General features: G+C 37.5%; 1 long non-coding RNA gene across 1 annotated transcript in view; it reads left to right on the top strand.

Annotated features, from left to right (window-relative positions):
- Window positions 1-23,739, top strand: part of LOC106825852 (uncharacterized) — a 55,857-nt gene that overhangs the window by 8,680 nt on the left and 23,438 nt on the right. The window contains exon 2 of the long non-coding RNA XR_011504099.1: window positions 14,693-14,808. This is a non-coding gene — a long non-coding RNA (uncharacterized lncRNA). The remainder of the gene's footprint in view (window positions 1-14,692; window positions 14,809-23,739) is intronic.

Raw genomic sequence — 23,739 nt, 5'->3', positions numbered from 1 at the left:
TCTGGCGAAAGAGAAGACTAGGCCCTCTTTTGACTTTTTAAGAAAGTCTTTTAAAAAACAACAATAAAAGCTTAATTTAAAAACGGATGTCCAGGCTGAATTGCTGGGTCAAAACTAACAAAAGTGGAATTTGATCTAAGTGTAAAAATCCCATGATTAGGTTAAAAAATCAGTTTCCTAAATAACTACCAGGTGGGGAAGCTCTCTATTTTACAGTCACAGGGAATCTTTTTCTATTAAGGGAAACTGACTCATACCACTTCTTTTACCAAACCCCCAGAAAAGCCTCTCTTGGGCCATGTGCAAACAAAGGATAATTTAAATCTCATTTGAAAAAAAGATTAAACAGAATCCTTCATTGTTAAATGGTATCCATTAATTAAGAGGGAAAGAGTAAGAGCATTTTAACTGTACAGCTGAACTAACAAAATTTGATATTTAGGCTATTAAAACCTAAAATCCAGGTCAATCATTGAAAATAAAATTGGACACATCCAGAAAGTAAAAACATAACTGAGAAAATGGAAGTGACTACACAGAGAAAGGGAGGAGGCGTTGGGGTCCCATGGACCATCTTCTGTGAGCTAAGTATGTTGCCTAAACTTAGGGCTCGTGATTAAACGCAGGTTGGTTTTGGCATTTGTGTGGAATGTAAGGGGGAAATGGGATCTATTAGGTCACAGGACCGTGGCTGCAGCCAGGCGAAAGTAAGATCCATCAGCAGGGCCGAGCGTGGCTCGTCCAGGACGGGTCTTTCAGGTGTGAAGGGGCCTCACAGTTTCAAAGCACCTTCATCTTCATTCTCTCGCTCCTCTGGTCTTACACATGTGGTCACCGAACTGAGAGAAGAAATTGCTTCAAGTTGCCGGAGCCAGTTAGCAGCAGGGCTAGGGTTGGTCTCCTAGGCCCCTACTTTTTTGTATTAATTACCTCTCCTAAAAGACTGCACCCTTCAAAAGGTTGTTCTCTTATTTGGGAGATAACCCAAATTTCTACTCACATTAAAATTGGTTGGGAGGTATTAATGGGGGTTAAGCACCTCCCTATCCAACCTCCCCTCTTTCCTAGGACAGTCTGTGAGCTGCCTCTTAAGCGATTCTCGTTTCCCTGTAGTGGGCTCTCCAGATAGACTGGGAGCTGGCAGCATCAGCTGGTGCTTTGGGGTTGCTAAGGCTTTGCTGCTCCTTCTTGAGCCAGTAGAGCCTGGGAGACTCTTTCCAGGAGGCAATGGGATTCGCAGAAGCTGCCGCCCTTGTGCTCAGCTACAAATGCCCTCGTCTTTCCAGAGCAGCAATTCCGATGGGTACCGACTGGGGGAACCTCTGCCTTTTTGACTCCCCCTTCCTATCTTTATTTGCCCCCCTTTCTCCGTCATGGCTTACATTTCTGGCTAATTCAGAATATTCTCCTGTGTTTGTATACCTGGCAGCACTAGCTTATTAATGAACACTCATACTCTGACTTTTTAGATGGGTTTGGGGTTCTCAGCTACATAACCTCATCGCTGGTCTTGATATGGATTCCCATGATGTCATCTCTGGCCCCTGTAGGGGCAAATCTCAACTTGTCAAACCTGTGCTGCTGGGTCGCAGGCTCCTTACTTAATTACTCACTTCAACACTGCTCTTTGCTCCCACCTCTCCCCACTTTGGCCATATGTCATTCCTTATCTCTGTGCTTCAGAAACTTAATTGCAAGATTGAAATTGCATGGATTCAGTTTACTCAATCATTATAGTACTAAAAAGTATTTATTAAGTGCCTAATTGTACATGGTGATATATAAAAGGGACTGACTTAATGATGTGAAAATAATAATGATCCCTTACATTTTATGACAGTTAATGCTATCATAGCTATTATCTCCTTTAATCATTAACTCCAGCTATTTATGTCTTACACATTTGTCTCAGGAGATGTGGGACACTTTTGGCAGACCCAGGACACTTTCTGCAGGAGAGAACCTTAAGACTTACAGGGAAAGGAGCTATGCAAAGGACCTCAAGGACCAATTTAAAGTCTTTTGACATTTTTCTGCCTCTAATTTTGGGTTAAAATGCCATTGTAGGGAAACGTGGGTTAGGGAGAGGGGGCAACAGACGTCCACCAGTTTAGGACCATGAGAAGGTGACGTAGAGGAAAGGGAACAAGTGTGGCATTGTTTAAGGCATTGTTTAATGTCCTAGGGTTTTCAAATAACTAAATAGTCAAATGGTTAGACTCTTGCTAAATTCAAAAAAGATTTCACTCACTACAACTCTTTAGTGAGATGTTAAGTATGACGCAACAAGAGGCATCCATGGTTAAAGAAATTAGGAAACGAGAAATCCTTAACACATATTTGCACATTAAAGGCTCTGAGAAGTCCTGCAGCAAAGGAAACATTTTAAATCTTGTTTGAATCAGAGTTTCTCAAAAGTGCTGGATCGTGAGACCATTTTGAGGAGGAGTGCCTGTGAGCATCTGTGTACTTCTAGTAGAGTTCTCCCAAACTCATTTTGAGAAGTGCTGAATTTGATCGAGTTTTGTAACAGAGAGAGATGTAATAATGAAAGAGAGAAACAGCGTTAAGGATAAGGAGGAAAGAGAACGGTGCCTGTTATGAGAGAGAGAAGTGGTGTGGAGGTGGCGGTATGGCATGGAGGTGGCGATCACGGCCCTTGCTGTCATTGGCCATGGGGAGGGACTTGCTGTAGTGAGGTCTCCAACCCTCCATGTCTCACTGAGAGTTGTCTTTTCAGGACGTTGCTTTTTTTCTCCTCTCAAAGCACTCCTTCAATTCAGGGAGAAAGTCAGAAGATTCCAGGTTTGGGTCCTGGTAGAGTTTAAATCTAGGATCAATGGTTTCAGACTTGCACTCTTGATTTCTTCAAGGCACGTGTGGCTGGGAAGCAGGCACTTGTTAATTACACTGTTGACCCTTTGCCTACTTTTAGGAATCCTTTTCCAGTTTTTGCATGATTTTCCCTGGAGGAGGTTTTGGATCAGGCTGTTGCCAATCTACCAGATGACAAGCACCCAAAGCTGCTATTTCTGGAAATTCTCGACCATAGGAAAATACCTAAAATGTTTGTTTCCTTGTCAAAGTAGAAGAACTGGTCTTGGTGAGATTTTAATCATAAATTGATTTTGCTTGGAAAGGCCCCAATAGTTGGTCTGTTTTTAGGATGGACTTTGAGGTTCAGTTTCAGGGCTTTAGCACATGTTCTTCCACAAATAACTTGATGTATTTGAGTGGTGCTCCCAAATTTCTGAAACAGCACTAAAGGATGTTATTTTTCGGTGCGGCTGGGAATAAAAATACCCAGTTCAACTTTTGAACCATACATCCCTATGCCTAGCTAGCTGGCCAGATGGGGAGAGAGAATGCCTTCTTTTGTTTTGAAGGGGTGGGTACCAATTGAAGTTTTCTTCCAACATAGTTTTACTTTATTTGTAGAAGTTTATTAGACAAGACTGGTCTTTAGGAAATAATAGAGATTATTCAAGAACCAAATATTTACACATTGAACTAGCTGTAGACATATTTACTGATTTCTGTGATTTTAGCTTAGATCCTGTTATTTATTGTATTCAAGTCATGCTTTTGCTCTTGGGAATGAAATTTGAGGTACTAAATGAAATGTGTAAGTAACTATTGTGATGGGAGAGATTTGTAAACTGTGGAATAATTTTTCCATTGAGAAAGGTTTAGGAATGATTTAACAGAAATCTGAGGCTGATTTTAAATGTTAGAATAAATCTTTGAGGTAAGAGAACACTTTTTTTTTCCTTAATAAATATGCTTTCATTGAATTATCTCTGTAACTCCTTATGGGTTATGACTTTATAGGAAGGTTAGGACTTCCAGAAAGGGGGCTGAAACATTCATAGCTAAGGTCTAGTTCGATTATCTTTGATTTGAATTCATTGCTTTTAATTTGCCTCTTTTTTTTCTTTGCTGTTACTTTTACATGGGTAAATGAAGGATATTCTGGCTGTCAATGTTTTGACATTTTTATTAGATAAATTTGGAAATCACTTATTCATGCCAATTCCACATCCTCTGGAGCTTCAAATGAAAGAGTCTGCAATATTGCAGTCATGCAACACCTCCAGAAGGACATGTTTATCCTTAAAAGTGAAGTTTCGTTTGGTATCTGTTTGGCTGACATATCGCAGTTCTAAAAACTTGTGCAGACAAGCATTTTGAAAAGATGATTCCCCCAATTTAAAAGTGATTATATGACATCTGTGAACTCAGTGTACATTTCAAGAAAAATGCTGTTGGCTTCATCCTCATGCTCAAGCCATCCATGAAGCAATGAAACCCAGAGATGTCCTCCTGTGCTGTCATTGTTGATTCTTCAACTGTCCTGTCTCTCTTTCACGTTTCAGAGTAGTGACTGCACATGAATGAAATGAGAATTTTGTGTAGTATAGGTTTTAAGGAAAAAGTATAATAAAATTCTTCCACTCTCATTTTGTTCAGGATCAATTTCTTTTCTTGTGTTCCTTCAAAACCAGAGTTCCCAAATCTTCAGTACAAGTGGCCACTAAAAACGCAAGCCTCTCTCAGAGGCCTCTGCCTTTATCCTGTGGATGGGCCTACTTGGGACACTTCCGTAAATTGTCTCAGGCTGTGTTATTTCGTGGGACAATTTTGTGATATATATAGGTGGGATTTCAGGGTTTGTAGACCACTGCTGCTCCCTATGTCATTAAAACAACAACCACCACCACAACAAAACAGGTTGTTCTGTAGGGAATTGAAAAAATTCCTAGCTTTTGGGGAGATTAAATGTTAAGCAGAAGCATAGTTCTGGTTCCCCTTTATGTTGAAGGAACGAATGAATGGCTATAAGCCAATCGCAAGCTGCTCTCTATCAGAGCCAAGCTGTAGAGAAATTTATTTAATGGATCTGCCGGTAATAAATTTGTTAACAACCGGTTCTGTTATTTTGTCAGATATAGCACATTGCTGTGTCTCAGATGTTCTTACAATTCCTGCTGCCTTCACCTTAATCCAGACCCTCATTGTCTTAGACCAAAGCTACTGTAACAGCTTCTTGGCTGGTCTCCTGCCTCCAGCCTCTTGTATCTTCTAGTCCACAGTGGGTCTAGTTGGCTGAGAAATGTTCCTAAAATGTCATGTTCATACTGTTAATCCTTTTGTAAAGACCTGCAGTGGTTGTCTTTTGTAAAGATCACTGTTGACCTCATCAAGTTGAAACACCTTATTCTATGTAGCAACATGGGGCTCTGCTTTGGTCCAACTGAGTATAGTCCTGTTCTTTTATTCATGCTTTCTCTTCACTTTTCTTTTTTGGTCAAATTTTTACCCATCAAACAAATTGACAAAATGTACTGGGTCTTAAAATTTTTCCCACTCTTGAGAAATAACTCTTCATATAGAAAAAGTTTAATGTACAAAGATGGCCATTACAGTTATTTATATCACTAAAAGTTACAAACTAAATGTTCAGCAAAGGAGAATTAAGTGTGGCATGTCTATAAAACGTAGACATTAAAATGATGCATATGAGTTTGTTAGCATAGGAAAATATTTACATTCCAATAAGAAAAAACCCAAACTCTACGTACTGTATGAGTTCAACTATTTAAAAAAACATAGAAAAAACCTCCTAGAAATCCATATTCTGAAGCCAATAGGCGCTGAGGTCCTCCAGTACTTGCGTCACCCGCGGGGTAGAGGCCAGGGCCTGGAAATGACTGAGGTTAAGGTTCCTGTCATCTCTTTGGGATAAGGCTCAAAAGGGAAATGAAGTTGTTTCTAGAAAGAATAGCTCGGCCATTTCTTGCACAGTTGAGCTTGTGCATCAAGATTCATACCCTGTTCGCACTTTAAAAATTCATGAAATGTTTAGTGAGCACTTACTACGAACAGGCACTGTCATAGGTGCTTGGAATATACCTGGGAATAAGACAAAACTCCTCTCCTTACGAAGTTTATATCCCACTAGAAAGATAGTCCTTATCTTACCTGACTTATCAGAAGCATTTGATGCAGTTAATGGCACCCACCTTTTTATTTTTTAATTTTATAAGATTTTATTTTTTAATTAATTTTATTTATTTTTTATTGCCGTAACATTGGTTTATAGCATTATATAAATTTCAGGTGGCCGGCCCGGTGGCGCAGTGGTTAAGTGCACACGTTCCGCTTCTCTGCGGCCCGGGGTTTACCGGTTTGGATCCTGGGTGCGGACATGGCACTGCTTGGCAAAAGCCGTGCTGTGGTAGGCGTCCCACACATAAAGTAGAGAAAGATGGGCATGGATGTTAGCTCAGGGCCAGTCTTTCTCAGCAAAAAGAGGAGGATTGGTAGTAGTTAGCTCAGGACTAATCTTCCTCAAAAACAACAACGACAAAAAACATTATATAAATTTCAGATGTACATCATTATATTTTGATTCCTGTGTAGATTACATCATTTTCACCACTCAAAGACTGATTACAATCCGTCACTAATTACAATCTAATCACCCCTTTCACCTTCCTCCATCCCTGCTTCCCCTCTGGTAACCACCAATCCAATGTTTGTCTCTGTGTGATTGTTTGTTGTTGTTTTTAACTTCTGCTTATGAGTGAGATCATACTGTATTTGACTTTCTCCCTCTGACTTATTTCGCTTAGCATAACACCCTCAACATCCATCTGTGTTGTCACAAATGGCTGGATTTTCATCATTTTTTATAGCTGAGTAGTATTCCATTGTGTATATATACCACATCTTCTTTATTCATTCGTCTCTTGATGGGCACCTAGGTTGCTTCCAAGTCTTGGCTATTGTGAATAATGCTGCAGTGAACATAGGGGCGCATGTATCTTTATGCATTCATGTTTTCATGTTGTTTGGATAAATACCCAGCAGTGGAATAGCTAGATCATATGGTAGATCTATTCTTAATTTTTTGGGCAATATCCATACTGTTTTCCTTAGTGGCTGCATGAGTTTGCACTCACACCAGCAGTGTATGAGAGTTGCCTTTTCTCCACATCCTTTCCAATACTTATTTCCTGTCTTGTTAATTATAGGTATTCTGATGGGCAAGAGGTGATATTTCATTGTAGTTTTGATCTGCATTTCCCTGATAATTAGTGATGCTAAACATCTTTTCATGTGCCTGTTGGCCATCTGTATATCTTCTTTGGAGAAATGTCTGTTCAGATCTTTTGCCCATTTTTTAATTGGGTTGTTAGTTTCTTTGTTGTTGAGATTATGAGTTCTTTATATATTTTGGATATTAACCCCTTATCTGATATATGGTTTGCAAATATCTTCTCCAAATTGTTAGGTTGTTTTTCATTTTGTTGATTGTTTCCTTTGCTGTGCAGAAGCTTTTTAGTTTGTTGTAATCCCATTTGTTTATTTTTTCTTTTGTTTCCCTTGCCTGGTCAGACATGGTACTTGAAAATATACTGCTAAGACTAATGTCGAAGAGTTTACTGCCTATGTTTTCTTCTAGAAGTTTCATGGTTTCATGTCTTGCAATCTAGTCTTTAATCCATTTTGAATTAATTTTTGTGTGTGGTGTAAGATAGTGATCTACTTTCATTCTTTTGCTTGTGGCTGTGCAGTTTTCCTAACAACACTTATTGAAGAGACTTTCCTTTCTCCATTGTATGCTCTTGGTTCCCTTGTCGAAAATTAGCTGTCCGTAAATGTGTGGGTTTATTTCTGGGCTCTTGGTTCTGTTCCATTTATCTGTGTGTCTGTTTTTGTGCTGGTACCATGCTGTTTTCATTACTGTAGCTTTGCAGTATATTTTGAAGTCAGGGAGTATGATACCTCCGGCTTTGTTCTTATTTCTCAGGATTCCTTTGGCTATTTGAGGTCTTTTGTTGTTCCGCATAAATTTTAGGATTCTTTGTTCTATTTCTGTGAAATTGTCCTTGGAACTTTGCTAGGGATTGCATTGAATCTGTAGATTGCTTTAGGAAGTATGGACATTTTAACTATGTTAATTCTTCCAATCCAAGAACACGGAATATCTTTCCATTTCTTTGGGTCTTCTTCAATTTCTTTCAACAATGTTTTATAGTTTTCAGTGTATAGGTCTTTCACTTCTTTAGTTAAGTTATTCCTAGACATTTAATTGTTTTGTTGCAATTGTAAATGGGATTGTATTCTTAATTTCTCTTTCTGCCAGTTCACTGTTAGTGTATAGAAATGCAACTGATTTTTGTATGTTGATTTTGTGTGCTGTAACTTTACCATATTCATTTATTATTTATAAAATTTTTTGGTGGACTTTTTAGGGTTTTCTATATATTAAATCACGTCATCCACAAATAGTGACAGTTCACTTCTTCCTTTCCAATTTGGATCCCTTTTACTTCTTTTTCTTGCCTGGTTGCTCTGAGTAGACTTCCAATACTATCTTAAATAAGAGTAGTGAAAGTGGGCATCCTTGTCTGGTTCATGTTCTTAGAGGAATAGCTTTCAGTTTTTCTCCATTGAGAATGATATTGGCTGTGGGTTTGTCATATATGGCCTTTATTATGTTGAGGGACTTTCCTTCTATACCCATTTTATTCAGAGTTTTTATCAGAAATGGATACTGTCTTTTGTCAAATGCTCTCTCTGCATCTATTGAGATGATTATGTGATTTTTATTCTTCATTTTGTTAATATGGGGTATCACATTGATTGATTTGCAGATGAATCCCACTCGATCATGGTGTATAATCCTTTAAATGTTTTGTTGTACTCAATTTGCTAGTATTTTGTTGAGGATTTTTGCATTGATTTTCATCAGTGTTATTGGCCTATAATTTTATTTTTTTTGTGTTGCTCCTGTCTGGTTTTGGTATCAGGGTAATGTTGGCTTCACAGAATGAGTTAGGATGCTTCCCCTCCTCTTCAGTTTTTTGGAAGAATTTGAGAAGGATAGGTATTAAGTCTTATTTGAATGTTTGATAGAATTCACCAGGGAAGTTTTCTGGTCCTGAACTCTTATTATTGGGGAGGTTTTTGATTACTGTTTTGATCTTCTTACTGGTGATTGGTCTATTCAAATTCTCTATTTCTTCTTGATTCAGTTTTGGAAGGTTGTATAATTCTAAGAATTTATCCATTTCTTCTAGATTATCCAATTTGTTGGCATATAGCTTTTCATAGTATTCTCTTATCTTTTGTATTTCTGAGGTGTCTGTTGTAATTTCTCCTGTTTCATTTCTGATTTTATTGATTTGAGCCTTCTCTCTTTTTATCTTGGTGAGTCTAGCTAAATATTTGTCAATTTTGTTTATATTTTCAAAGAACCAGCTCTTACCTTCATTGATTTTTTCCTATTTTTTTGGTCTCCATTTCCTTAATTTTTGCCCTGATTTTTATTATTCCCTTCCTTATACTGATTTTGGGCTTTGTTTGTTCTTCTTTTTCCAGTTCCTTTAGGTGCACTGTTAGATTGTTTATTTGAGATTTTTCCTGTTTGTTTAGGTAGGCTTGTATTGCTATAAACTTTCCTCTTAGAACTGCTCTTGCTGTATCTCATAAATTTTGGCATGTTATATTTTCATTTTCATTTGTCTCTAGGAATATTTTGATTTCTCCTTTGATTTCTTCATTGACCCAATCATTGTTCAGTAGCATTTTATTTAATCTCTGCATATTTATGGCTTTTCTGATTTTCTTCCAGGAGTTGATTTCTAGTTTCAGAACTTGTGGTCAGAAAAGATGCATGGTATTATTTCAATCTTCTTAAATTTATTAAGACTTGTTTTGTGACAATATGTTATCAATCCTGGGGAATGTTCTGTGTGCATTTGAAAAGAATGTGTATTCTGTGAGTTTTGGATGGAATGTTCTGTATTTATCTATTAAGTCATCTGGTCTAATGTGTCATTTAAAGCCAATATTTCCTTATTTATTTTCTATTTGGATGATCTATCTATTGGTGTAAGTGGAGTGTTAAAGTCCCCTACTATGATTGTGCTATTGTCTATTTCTCCTTTTATGTCTGTTAATAATTGCTTTATATATTTAGGTGCTCCTATGTTGAGTGCATAGATATTTACAAGTGTTATATCCTCTTGTTGGATATATCATTATGTAGTGCCCTTCTTTGTCTCTTGTTACAGTTTTTGTTTTAAAGTCTCTTTGTCCAATATAAGTATTGATACCCCAGCTTTCTTTTCATTGCCATTTGCATGGAGTATCTTTTTCCATCCCTTCACTTTCAGTTTGTGAGTGTATTTGGGTCTGAAGTGTGTCTTTTGTATGCAGCATATATATGGGTCTTTTTTTTTTTTATTGAATCAGTCATCCTATGCCTTTTGATTGGAGCATTTAGTCCATTGACATTTAAAGTAGCTATTGATAAGAATGCACTTATTGCCATTTTGTTCCTTTTTTTCTGGGTATTTTAGTAGTTCTTCTCTGTTCTTTTCTTCTTTTCTTGCTCTCTTCCCTTGTGGTTTGATGGCTTTCATTAGTATTATGTTTGGGTTCCTTTCTCTTAACTTTTTGTGTACTTATTATAGGTTTCTGGTTTGTGATTACCATGAGGTTCATATAAAATAACCTACATATATAGCAATCTATATTAAGTTGATGGTGTCTTTAGTTTGACCTCTTGCTAAAAGCTCTACTCTTTTACTCCCCTCCTTCCACATTTTGTGTTTTTGGTATCATATCTAACCTCTTTTTTTGTAGATGTATGTCTGTTACCCTCTTATCATGGGAATAGATAATTTTAGTGCTTTGTCATTTCAGCTTCATATTAGCTTCATAGGGGGTTGATCTGCTACCTTTACTGTATATTTGCCTTTACCAGTGAGTTTATTGCTTTTTTTAAAATATAATTTTCTTATTCTTGTTTGTGGTCTTCTCTTTTCCACTTAAATAAGTCACTTTAGCATTTCTTGTAAGGCTGGTTCCGTGGTGATAAACTCCCTTAGTTTTTGCTTGTCTGGGAAACTTTTTATCTCTCCTTCCATTCTGAATGATAAGCTTGCTGGGTAGAGTATTCTTGGCTGTAGGTTTTTTCCTTTCAGCACTTTACACATATCATGCCACTCCCTGCTAGCCTGTAAGATTTCTGCTGAGAAGTGGCTCCCTCTTTCTTAGAACACTTTCTTCATTTGGCTTCCAGAACACAGTCCTGGTTTTCCTCCTTCTCACTGCTGCTCCTTCTTGTCATCTTTGCTGCTTCCTCCTAGTCTTCTTGATCTCTTACTATTGGAGGGACTGTTGGAGGGACTTACTGTTGGAGAACCCAGGACTCAATCCGGCATGCATCTCGTCTTCTCTTAGTATATTTTCTCTCTTTGGGTTATCACATAGTCTCCTAACTTTAAATAGCATATGTATGCTAATGACTTTCAAATTTGTATCTCCAGCCTGGATTACTCCATTTACATCAAAATTCCAACTCTCTACTCAAGCTTATCACCTGGAAGTCTAATAGGCATTTCAAACTTTATGTGACCCTGATCTTCTCTAGAAGACTTGCTCACTCTGAAGACTTTTTCGTTTCAGTTAGTGGCACCCCATCTATTCAGTTGTTCAGGCCAAGCAACTTAGAGTCATTCTTGAAGACTCTCTTACAAACACCACATCCAATCTGTCTGCAGATATTTTTGACTCTACCTTCAAGATATATCCAGAGCCCAACAACGTCTCTACACATCCCCTGCTACCACTCTGGATGAAGTCACTGTTCACCCAGATTATTGCAATAGCCTCCTACTGGTCTTCCTGCTTTTGTCCTTCTCCCTCTATGATCTGTTCTCCAAGCAGCCCTCAGAGTGGTGCTTTTAACACATTAGTTCTATTGTGTCTGAAATTCTAAAACCCTCAGGAAAGGCTCACTCTGAGGGAAAGCCTTCCCATTTCCCTCAGAGTAAGAGCCGAGGGATGACCCTCTATTACATGGCCCCTCATTACCTCTCTGATTCCATGGCTGGTCACTCTCCTCATCCCTCAATCTACTCTAGCTATACGGCCTCTTTGCCCTTCTGTAGTGTCCTAACATTTGTTGTCCCTTTGCCTGAAATCCTCTTCCCTCAGGTATCACACCTTCTCGATTAGGCCTCCCTAAACTGATGTATTTATAATTGGAATAACTCACTCCACAAAACCATCTATTTCCCTTCCTTAACTAATTTTTCCCCACAGCACTTACCATTACCAAAATACTGTGCATTTTACTTAATTATTTTATTAATTGCCTGACTTCCTCCACTAGAATGTAAGCTCCCTGAGGCAGGCTTGTTGTTGTTGTTTCTGTGGCATCCCCAATGCTCACATTGTGCTCAATAAATATTTGTTAAATGAATGAATAAATGGATGAATCTCAGAGGACAGTGTACCTGAATTGATAAGTGGGTTACAGGAAGGAGGTGTGTTTGTCTGTTCCATACACATTTATTGAAAATCTGCATTGTGTTGGGCAGTGTGGTCATTTTTGGAAAACAGGAAAAAATAATACTGTCCCCTTTCCCTTCCAAGTGCATATGGTAACATGGCTCTGCTTATTCAGAATCTGTGGCAGAGTCAAGGCTGGTTTACCTAGGTGACAGTACTTAGGTAACTGTAGGGCAAATTTTTCTATTTTTTTCTTGTTGAAAATCTAAGGAACTGTATCAAGTGCTTCTGGAAACACTTTTTAGAATTTAAGTGTCATGAAATTTTTCTGTCTGTGTAATGGACCTAGAGGGGATCAGAAAGAAGAAAGAAACAAACTTTTAATAAGCCAGTTTTACTATTAAATGTCATTTAACTACTTTGGTGGCTAGACTTAAGAAAATAAAGTTTTGAGATGACTTTTTTTTTTTCTGCTGAGGAAGATTTGCCCTGAGCTAATATCTGTGCCAATCATCCTCTATTTTGTACGTGGGTTGCCGCCACAGCATAGCCACCAATGAGTGGTGTAGGTCTGTACCTGAGAACTGAATCCAGGCTGCCGAAGTGGAGTGCACAAACTTAACCACTAGGCCACAGGGCTGGCCCCTGGGATTACTTTTTGAGCTCATTTCTCTGTCTCTGGGATAACAGAGATGTGGCTGTATTGTATTTTTCATAAGAGGCAGGGCAGCCTGTATTCAAATTTGAATTTTAAAAAGAACTTCTTATTGTCTCTATAGCCCTGGGTCAAATGCAGTGCTGGATAGCAGTAAAATAGTTGATAAAGAATTATTTTGTGTTGAATTATGTTTTTCAAATGTTATTTTAAAGGGACCTAGGAAGAGCCCATAATTTGATAGGGGAAGTAGAGTGCTCATCACACATTCATGTGGGATTTCACAATAGGTGAAGTCAAGGTTCTCAGTCAGAGAAAAACCGTGAACTTTCAGGGGCCGTCTCAGTGGCATAGTGGTTAAGTTCTCACAACTCTGCTTTGGTGGCCCAGGATTCATGGGTTCAGATCCTGGGTGCAAACCTACACACTGCTCATCGAGCCATCCTGTGGCGGCATCCCACATACAAAATAGAGGAAGATGGGCACAGATATTAGCTTGGGACCACTCTTCCTCAAGCAAAAAGGGGAAGATTGGCTACAGATGTTAGCACAGGGCCAATCTCCTTTGCCAAGAAAAAAAAAAAAAAGAAATTGTGAACTTGGGAGGACCATAATCTTTATAAAAATGACATAGCATCCTAAACACCCTTCTGGAGCATTGAGAGGGTCTTGTCATAAACTGCAGGGTGCACAGAGCATTGCATGATAGTAGAAGAAGTAGGAATGGAGACATGCACTCTGTTAGGAAAAGAGACTGTAGCATACAGTGTCCGTATGTATATCTTCTATGCTAAGGCAACTCTAGATGATGAGGATTTTGCACAAACATAACAAACAAATCAGAAACAAACAGAAACAACACTGCCGTTCTCCTTCCGTCCCTCTCTCCCTCCCTCCCTTCCTCTCATTTTTTGGGGACAGCCACCAGCACTAGCCTTTTCCCCATTATCTCCCATGATTATATACCAAAGATTCTCAGGCATTTAATGGGAAAAGAGAAAACTTCAGAAGACCTAGGTAGAGTTTTGGTGGAAAAGACTAACAAAAGCTTTAATCTCAGACCCTGGGAGGTGTCTGGCCTCTGTAAGTAGAAGCAGATTTGAGATCGCTCTTTAATTAAAACCATCTGATGCACAAAACCCCTTCTCAGTTGCCCTGAATAACTTGTTTTCCAACTCCGTCTTCAAACAGTTTGTCTTCCAATAAAGCACGTTATCGTTTGTTCAGAAGACTGATAACCCGAGAGTTGTGAATAATGGAAAAATGACAAAACTTGCTATACATAATCAGTTGGCAAAGCAAGGAGAAATAACAGCTGCTTGGCTGTTGTAACATATATTTTTAAACTGAGCTTGTAAATCAGTATGAATGCCAAGTCACAGATTTTCTTCAAAAATCTCAAGATGGCTTAAGGCCATGGAGATAGGCATTTGTTGGTGGTTTTCTTCTACCACTGAGCCTTTGATTTCGGAATGATATTGGGTAGGGGGAAAGAGTGCTGTTAGAGCCACAATTGCTCAGGCTCCCAGACCCTCCAATGTAAATGCCAACTGGAACCAGACAGTGACGTTATTATGATACATTTTTCTCAGCTGTACAGTGCCAATCTCCATGAATTCAGGTAGGCACTGACTTACGGGAAAAAAATCAATGTTACCCTGAAAAGTTGATTGCCAGTTAAATTTTCATAAATGCTCACTGCAGTAAAAAACTTGATCTTTACAGGGACTCTGTGGATAATCATCTTTCAAGATAAGGATCTTTTGGAAGAACGTGTTGGTTCAGGTGACCTAAGTTGCGATCCCAACTCTTCCTCTTCCTGGCTCTGTGAGGCTGGTCAGGTATGTAACCTTGAAGCACCCTTCGCCTCATCTGTAAAATAAACACCAGACCATCTTATTTGCAGGTTCCATTAAAATGAGATCATGGATATTTAAGTGATTTGTTGATTTAGTTTATTATTTTTAAAAAACTATGAAATTGAAAATTTTGGAGATAATCTATCAGACACCCACGTATCAACCACTGGATTTAAAAGCTAGTAACACTTGCCTTACCCTGGTGGTCTAGTGGTTAAGATCCGGCACTCTTACCACTGTGGCCCGGGTTTGTTTTCTGGTTAGGGAGCCACACTACCTGTCTGTCAGTTGTCATTTGGTGGCAGCTGCATTTTTCTGTAATGCTGAAAGCTATGCCACTGGTGTTTCAAATACCAGCAGGGTCTCCCAAGGTGGACGGGTTTCAGGGGAGCTTCCAGATTGAAACAGACTAGGAAGAAGGACGTGGCCACCCACTTCTAAAAAAAAAAACTGGCCATAAAAACCCTATGAATAGCAGCAGAACATTGTCTGCTATAGCACCAGAAGATGAGAGGATGGCTGGAAAAGACCGGGCAGGGTTCTGCTCTGCTGAACACAGGGTCACTAGGAACTGGAATTGACCTGACAGCACTAACAACATTTGCTTTATTTGTGTCTTTTCTTTTTTCAGAAACAAAATATAAGCAATACAGTTTATTGTTCCTTATCTCATCCTTTACCTTCCTTCACAGAGTTAATCACTATCCTGAAATTGGTGTGTATCTTTGCCATCTGTATTTTTATGTTTATCATATATGTATGTGCCCCAAGCAATGTGTAGTATTTTTTTGTAAGTTTTACATATTTACTAAATGAAATAGTTGTAATTCTTTTTGCAATTGCCTTTCACGCAACATCGATTTTAAGATTTAGCCATGTTGGTACATTAACTAGTAATGTATTCATTTAAGCTACTGTCAAATATGCCATTACATGTAATTATTCATTTCCTCACTGACAAACTTTGAGTTTGCTTCTAAGTTTTTGCTATTCAAACAAGGTTTCAATGAACATCCTTGTCGATTTATTGGTGGGCATATGTGGGATGGCTCTCTGGGTTTTGCAACTAGAAGTAAAATCCTGGATCCTAGGGATGTGCATCTTCATCTTTGCGATATATTGCCAAATTACTCATCAGAGTATTTGTACCTGCCACATGGGAGAGTTCCAGTTTCTCCATTTCCTCTTCAACGATTAGTATTTCAGACACCTTCTTTTTCTGAAGTGGTGTCTCACATCGACTGAGACTGAGAAATTTTAGGTGTTTCAGTTTTCTCTTCTGTGAATTGCCTGTTCATAGCCTCTGCCCATTTTATTATTGTATTCTTTGTATTTTTCTTACTGATGTAAAAATTATATTTATTTTTTGATGTATTCTGGATACTATCCGTTTTTCAGTTATGTGTGACAAATAGCTTCTCCCAAGTATGTGGTTAGTGTTTTAACCTAGTTTATGATATCTTATATCAAAAAAATTTAATTTTCAAGATAATCAAATTAAAATATAATCAAATATAATCAAGATAGAAAATCAAACTTTTCCTTTATGATTTGTGGTCTTGGCATCTGCTTTAAGAAACAACTTATTTCTCTGTGTTCATAAAAATATCCGCTCCCTATCTTTTCTTTCAAAGTTCTAAAATTCACATTTGGGTTTTTATGAAGTGAGATTGGAATCAGTTGTGCATTTTTTTTTTGCATATGGACAACCTTAGTTGCAGCGACATGCATTGTGTGGTCCATCCTTTTCCGCGGACTTACAATGATCCCTTACGTACATGTCTTTTTTTCCCTGAGCTTTCTCTTCTATTCCATTGGTCTATTTTCTCTTTCTTTGGACAAATACATTTTCTTAAAGTCACTATAACTTTGTTTTAATCCCTGCATGACTCCTTTGTCTTCAGATGGTTGTGACCATTCTTGGCCCTTATCTTCTCTACATGACTTTCATCAACTTGTGAAATTCTGCAAAACACTCTGTGGCAATTTGATAGGAATTGCATTAAAACATATAGATCAATATGGGAAGAAATGATACCTTAATGATGTTGAGTCTGTCATCCATTACCATTTTATGTTTCTCCATTATTTAGTTTTTTTAATATTTGATAACATGTTAAAATTTTCTCCAAAAATCTTGAACGTCTTATGTTACCTATATTCCCTATTACTTAATCCTTTTGTTGCTTCTGTGAGTGGATCTTTTTAAAAAGATTTTCTCCTTGGTGGTTGTTTGTAAATACGATTTTAACCAATATTTATGTATTATTTTTTTTATTAGCAACTTTGCCAAACTTGCTTAAGTTCCAATTATTTGTCTGTTTTCTGATATTTATCTGTATAACTAAGGTGTTGGAAAATAATGATAATTTTATTTTTTTCTTTCTAATCCTTATTTATTATTTATTTTTCTTACCTTTTTGCACTGGTTAGAACCACCAGTATTATGATGAGCAGAAAGGGTAATAACAGACATCCTTATCTTGTTCCCAATCATAAATAAATTGCTTCTCATATTTCACAATTAAGAATGGTGTTCACTATAATGAAGCACCATTTATTAGATTAAGATTATTTCCTTCTATTTCTAGTTTGGTAAGAGTATGTTTCTCTTTTTAATCATGAATCAATGTCAAAATTTATTGAATGTCTTCTTTTTTGGCATGTATTGGGATGATTTTATGATTTTTCTTCTTTAATCTATTAGCAGGTGTGAGTTACATTAATAGATTACCAATAATTGAATTATCCTTCCATATCTGGAATATACCTAACTTGGTCATAATTTAAACACACACATACATACCCATACGCTACTGGATTTAGTTTTCCAGTATTTTACTTAGGATTTTTATGTCTATCACATTAGTGAGATTAGTCAGTGTTGTTTGTTTGCTTGTTTTTTTCCATATATTACTCAGCTACTTTTAGTATTAAGGTTCTACTAACTTCATAAAATGAGTAATTGATCTTTTTCTCTTTTTCTAAATTCTGAATCATTTATATAAAATGTGAATTATCTGCAATTTGAAGATTTGGGAAAGGTTGCTTCTGAAACGTTAGAAGAATTTTTTTTTTGTAGCTATGTTTTTAACTATGGACACTTTTAAACTTTACATAGAGTTATGCTGGTTTTCCATGTTTTTGTTAGTCAATATTGGTAATTTATGTTTTTCTAGCGTTTTCATTTAAATTTTATTCGTATAAAGTTTTACACGATATTCTCATATACTTAAAAAAAACTTCATTCTATCTATAGTTATATCGATTTTGATTCCTAATCTTTTTTCTTTTTTCCTTGATCAATCTTCTACAGATTTGTGTTTCCTTTGTGTGTTTTTCCCCCCAAAGAATCAGTTTTTTGTTTTGCTGATCAATTCTAATATTTCTTTGTTTTCTCTTCTATTAAGTTCTAATTTTATGTTTAGTATTTCCTGGACGTTCGTTGTTTTCTTCACACTTCCTGAGTTGCTGGCCTTGTAACTGTTCTGTTTTTTCTTTCCTGACATAGATATGTAAAAGCATGCACATTTCCTTTTAAAGAATACTTAGGCTGCTCCTCACAGATTTATGTTATGTTTTCATTGTTATTCAGTTCTAAGTATTAAAATTTCCAGCATGATTATGAATGAATTAGAAGTATGTTCTAAAATTTCCAAATGCATATTTTCACTTTTCTTTTACATGTTGGTTTCTAATTTTATTGCGTTTTGTAGTCATTTTAATGCTGTTAGTTTATTTCTCTTTGAGTGGTGCAGGGGGTGCTTCAGCTTCACCCTCGTGTTCTGGGGTTCTCTCAGTGGTGTCTCGTTCATGAATAGTCATCAGTTCTTGTGAGGGGGAGTGAAGTCAGGAATGACCTAAGTCGCCATAATGGTGATGTCATTCCCTTTTAAGTCTTTTTCAGATTGTTCTCTCTTCTATTATGTAGCTCTAAGTTTCCTAATTGACTCTGTTTGTCATGTCTGTTGGTTTTCCCTCATTTCAAATAATTTCCAAATGTTGGTTGTGTTGTTCATTGTGAGCTCATCTTCAATGGGATGTTTTTACATGGGCTTTCCGTGCTCTTGGTTATGGACCTTTCTCTACAGGGTATTTTATATTTGTTTCTACTGGAATCCCTAGGTTTTCAAGGGTCCAGGCCTGTTTTTATGTTAATTTCTCAGCTTGTTATTCCTTTATCACACAGATAGTGTAAATTTGACCCCCACATCCACCTACGTCACAAGTTTGGGATTTTTCCTTCTTCTCACATGAAGTTTCTTCTTTTCCTAGAACCCCTGTAGATGTCCCACTACTGCCCTGGTGAGAGGCTGCCTTTCTAGAGTCCTTGTGGTTGCGCACGATTCAGTAGACTCTACCTTTCCCTGGCATCCAGAAAAATGCCTTATGTTTTTGGGTGGACACTGAAACTCCAGTCCTGGCCACAAGACCGCCAGGGCCACGGAGGCCCTCAGCCTGTAAGCATACCGCTCTAGTGTTGAGTAACTTCATTTGTATAATTCCCTTTTGAGATCGGCCATATATTAAAATGTTTTGGTTGTATTTTAGAATTTCTAATTTTCTAAGAGTTGGAGGGGATGCATTGTCAGATCAGGCAAACTTGTTGTTATAACTTATATAGAATTTTAAAAATGTAAGTTAGAGGTACTTCGTGCACTGTAAAATTCATCCCTAAAATAAATATCCCCTAAACAAATTTTTTTATGTATTAGCTTGCTTAAGGCAGGGTATACACAATTATTTTGTTAAGTTCATTTAGAGAGGGGAAATCTAAGTATGAATTGCAGTTTTGTTCTAAGATTGTTGTAGAGCCTTGGAAAAAAGGATGAATCTTGGCTGCAGGGAGAAAACGTAATTCCATTTACTGCTGATTTACAGGAATATTTACATTTACATCATTGTTAATTCTCTGGACCAAGATCAATCAGCCCCTGCTGGGCCCTGTAAAGCCAGGAAGCTCACAGTGATGTGTACTCTTTTGTATGTCTAAAATGATGGATTTTGGCATTTTGATCGATTGACAAGCTTTGCGCTCATCTGCTTTCACTGAATTCTAAACATAGAAATGGGCTTCTTTCCCCACATGGAGAATACTGAGAATTTTATTTCCCAAAGAACAATATTTTTCTCCCATTCTAGGCCTGATTGTCTCTGACAGGATGAAGTTTTTGTCAGCAATGGAGGAGATTTCTGTTGGCTAGAGTGCCTGTCTAGGAAAGTCCTGAAATATTAGCTGAAACATTCAAGTTAATATAGAGCCTCTCTCACTTTTAAAAGGATTATAACTCCTACACTTTTAGTTTGCATTGTTATAGAAACTCATTTCAAAAAGCAGAGAAGCAGTTAGTAAACTCAGATAATTTCACACCAGAACTATTTATTATTTTGTTGTGAAAATAAGTTGACAGTGCAGGAAAAATCAGTAATTCGATTATATCAGCTGATGCTTGAAGGTGTTACCTGAGTTTAGGTACCTACTATGAAAAGGAATCTACTGACAAGTTTGAAAATTCACACATGTTGGTGCATTTAAAAGATAGAACTCCTTTCAGTAATTGGTAAAAGAAATATAAACAGAATCCTAGCTAATAAATATTTAATTGTTCTTCCCAGTTTTTGACATTGGCGAACATTTAGTCATTAAAAAAAGAGTGACAATTGGCGTGACCTCCTGTTAAAACTTTTTGTCTGATTGAAGCAAAGGACTTTAGAGGAGATCGAGGTGAAAGTGGAGAGAAGGCTGGCCAGCCATTGCTGTGACCAAGACGTGCTCACATTTCCTTAAGTGATCTACATGAGGTCAGCCCTAACGTTTCAGCAGATAATTTAAAAATAAACTTTGGGATATATGGGCAATTATTTCATTCAGGAGATGAACAATGTAACAATTGGTCATATGGACTCGTCTTGAACTTTCAACTTATTTCAAGTCTTTGGAGTAACTACATTGAATTCATAGTGCGTAATTAGTCAAAACTTTTTTGACACTCTGCTTGCTAGTTGGCATAGTAATTTCTATTTGTGAATTGGAAAATAATGCTTTCATTAGTATTATATACAGAAGGTATTTTGAAACACTCTCTCAAAGACACTTCTCACAGTGGTTAGGAAGAGAATTACACTGTCTGCATTCAAATTCCAGCTCTTCCCCTGTCCAGGGGTTATCCTTGACAAAGTTGCTTCAGTGTCTCATTTTGTGAAATGTAGAGATAATAATAGAACTACCCTCACTGGGTGGTTGGGAGGATTAGAATATACATGGCACGTGCATCCCATCGAGTGAACATTCCATATCAGTTGTAATTAAATATGCATGTAGTCTGCATGGAAACATACTCAAAGTACCTGAAGTAGCCCTCTTACCAACATACTAATGATTGAAACAGTATCTATCATCCTTTTGGGAAATAAAAATTGATTTTTCTCTTGATAAAGCAAGTAATCTGTCTAGGTTGATGATTCTATGGGAAAAAAATAATGCCTGTCTTTTCGTATATTTCAACCTCTTTAGGAGTGAACTAAGCTAGACAAGTAAATTCAAAATTTAGCTCTAGCAGTGCTTTGCTGCTTACTCATCTTTCTAATCCAAAATTTAATGAAAGAAATATGATTTTCACATCCGGGCAAGGGGAACTTAAACATCAATTCTTTTTTATCCATGCTGCCTTGTCCAATTCCTTTAATTGTCTTTAGCAATGTCATTTTCCTGCCCTCCTCTCTTTCTTTTGCTGTTCAGAACTGAGGCTTTTCTGACCGGAAGTATCCACTCTGACTTTTGAAATGCTAGCTTTCCAGCTGGGAATGGAGTGTGTGCAAACTATAGAAAGCCTGCGCTTGTGAATTTCTGGTTTGCATTAGACCATCATGGTTTATTGTTCTGAAGGCTCTTGAAGGAACGTTCAAACCCATGGTGCCATGCAACTTCTCCAGTGTGAGCCCTTTCTTTAAAACAGCTGTTCACTTGACATTCTTGTGTTTAGAAATCACTTGGGTAAATCTTTAGATACAGTTCATCACCATCATGTACCAAATGAAGATAATCTGAATCCCTTGAAAGCATGCATAATTGCCCTTGAAAGTAAGCACAAATAATTTACTGGTAAATATTTGTTTTACCAGACCACATCCCAGTTCTCCAGGCTGCAGCCTGTCCTCCACAGATTCTGGTAAAACTCATTTTTTAATTGGCTCACTGTGGTCCCAAGTCAGTGGCTACTTCTCAAGCTTTTTTCCTGAGTCAAAAAGTAGTAAGAGACAGAGTAAAGGATCTTTGATTGATTCACCGTTGACTTCCCTGGCAGTGGTTTCCATGACTCCCTGGGCAGATTTGCTGTTGCTCATTAGACCTCATCTAAACCCTTGGCAGTCAAGACCCTCCACATCTGAATTTTTTATACTTATCTCTCTGATCCTCCAAGCAATGTTTTTTTTCCCCCTCTGCAGCCAGGTGTGTAAGGACCAGCCCTCGTGTCAGTTGCCCTTATTCATGACCTCGTGCTTTGTCTGGGTATTCCCTCCTTCCAGCTCTGCACTCTCATCTCTAGCTCTCTTCTGACTTCCAAGTCTACAAATTCCCTTAGATTTGACTGGTCATTTTTCCCCAGAGACCTTGTCATGTCCAGTTCCACTGACCTAGACGTTCTTGAGTTTAGAAATCAATCTGTGTACACAAGGAAGAATATTCTCATATACTGCTTGGACCTCCGGCATCTCCAGTGTGATCACTGATGCTGCCCAGTCCCCACCCTACCCCACTCCAGGTGGATTATAAGCACAAAGAGAACCTTTTATTTCTTTAGCATCTCATGTTGAAAAAGTACCCCACCATCCATGTCTGTACATACATCTGCTCATTGCCTCATCTGCGTCTGGTGTACCTGTGTTTTCAAATGACTGTTATAGTGCATATTAAGCATTTTAGTATTGAAGGCAATATCCAAAATAAGTTTTCAGATGTACTCTTTCAATTATAGCATAAAAGCAATATATTGTCTAGATTTATTTATCTTGCCTTCTCAGTATCTAAAAATGGAAAGGAAAAGTGGGGTAAAAACAGCAGGAAAAAATGGAGAGGCTGGAAAAGCTTATCTTGAGACAGTCAAGGATGAGTGGTGGGGATATGTAGAAACCAATATGTGGACATAAAAAGGGATAAGAGATTTTTCCAACTATATGATATATCCATATTTGCTTGTTCATTTCTTTTTCATAGTGTTTTTTTGCCTTATCAAACTAAATCATCCTGAGAAAAAGAAAGCTGTCGGTATTTTGTTTAGGAGGGCACCTTATTACGATTTTTGATTTACATTTATGGATATACCAATTCAGTTTTCCTGGGTTTCAACCTATAAGATAAGAGCTCTGAAAGGGCTTAAGGAATTAATTTGACTGCTGTGTTTCTGCTTAGTCTGCTAATATATCGTAATTTATGAATATTGCAGTTATTCATAGCTATTTAATAATGGAGAATGTTCCAAGTATGCTTAACAAATCCATTATCCATGAAAAACTATATGTATTTAGATGATTCCCAGGGTAACAGCATTCTCCATTCCACATGTGTGAAGATGTTTTCTTGAGAGCTTCAATCTGTCACAGAATCTCTGCCTGCAGAACCCAGTGGTGCCTGCTCAGCACTAGAAGGAGTTTCTTTGTATCCAAAATGGCCCTTCTTAACTTGACTATCCTTGGGATTAGGAAGAAAAAGAAAGAGGAAGGTAGAACCATATTTACTTGTCAGGTTGGGCGCAGTCCCATGAGGCACTTTGTATTAAACCTCTGAAAAAACGTTTTATATGATGCTCCTTGTAGGAAGTTGGGATAAAGTTAGGGAGTGAGCAAAGGCTTCTGCTGATGTCTGTGGCTGTTTTAACCATTGAAAGTCTACAAATGTCTATGATCACAAACCTC

The sequence above is a fragment of the Equus asinus genome, chromosome 6 (genome assembly GCF_041296235.1).
Source record: "Equus asinus isolate D_3611 breed Donkey chromosome 6, EquAss-T2T_v2, whole genome shotgun sequence".
Taxonomy (NCBI): domain Eukaryota; kingdom Metazoa; phylum Chordata; class Mammalia; order Perissodactyla; family Equidae; genus Equus; species Equus asinus.
The sequence above is the reverse complement of the archived record's forward strand: the minus strand, read 5'-3'. Positions and strand labels throughout refer to the sequence as shown.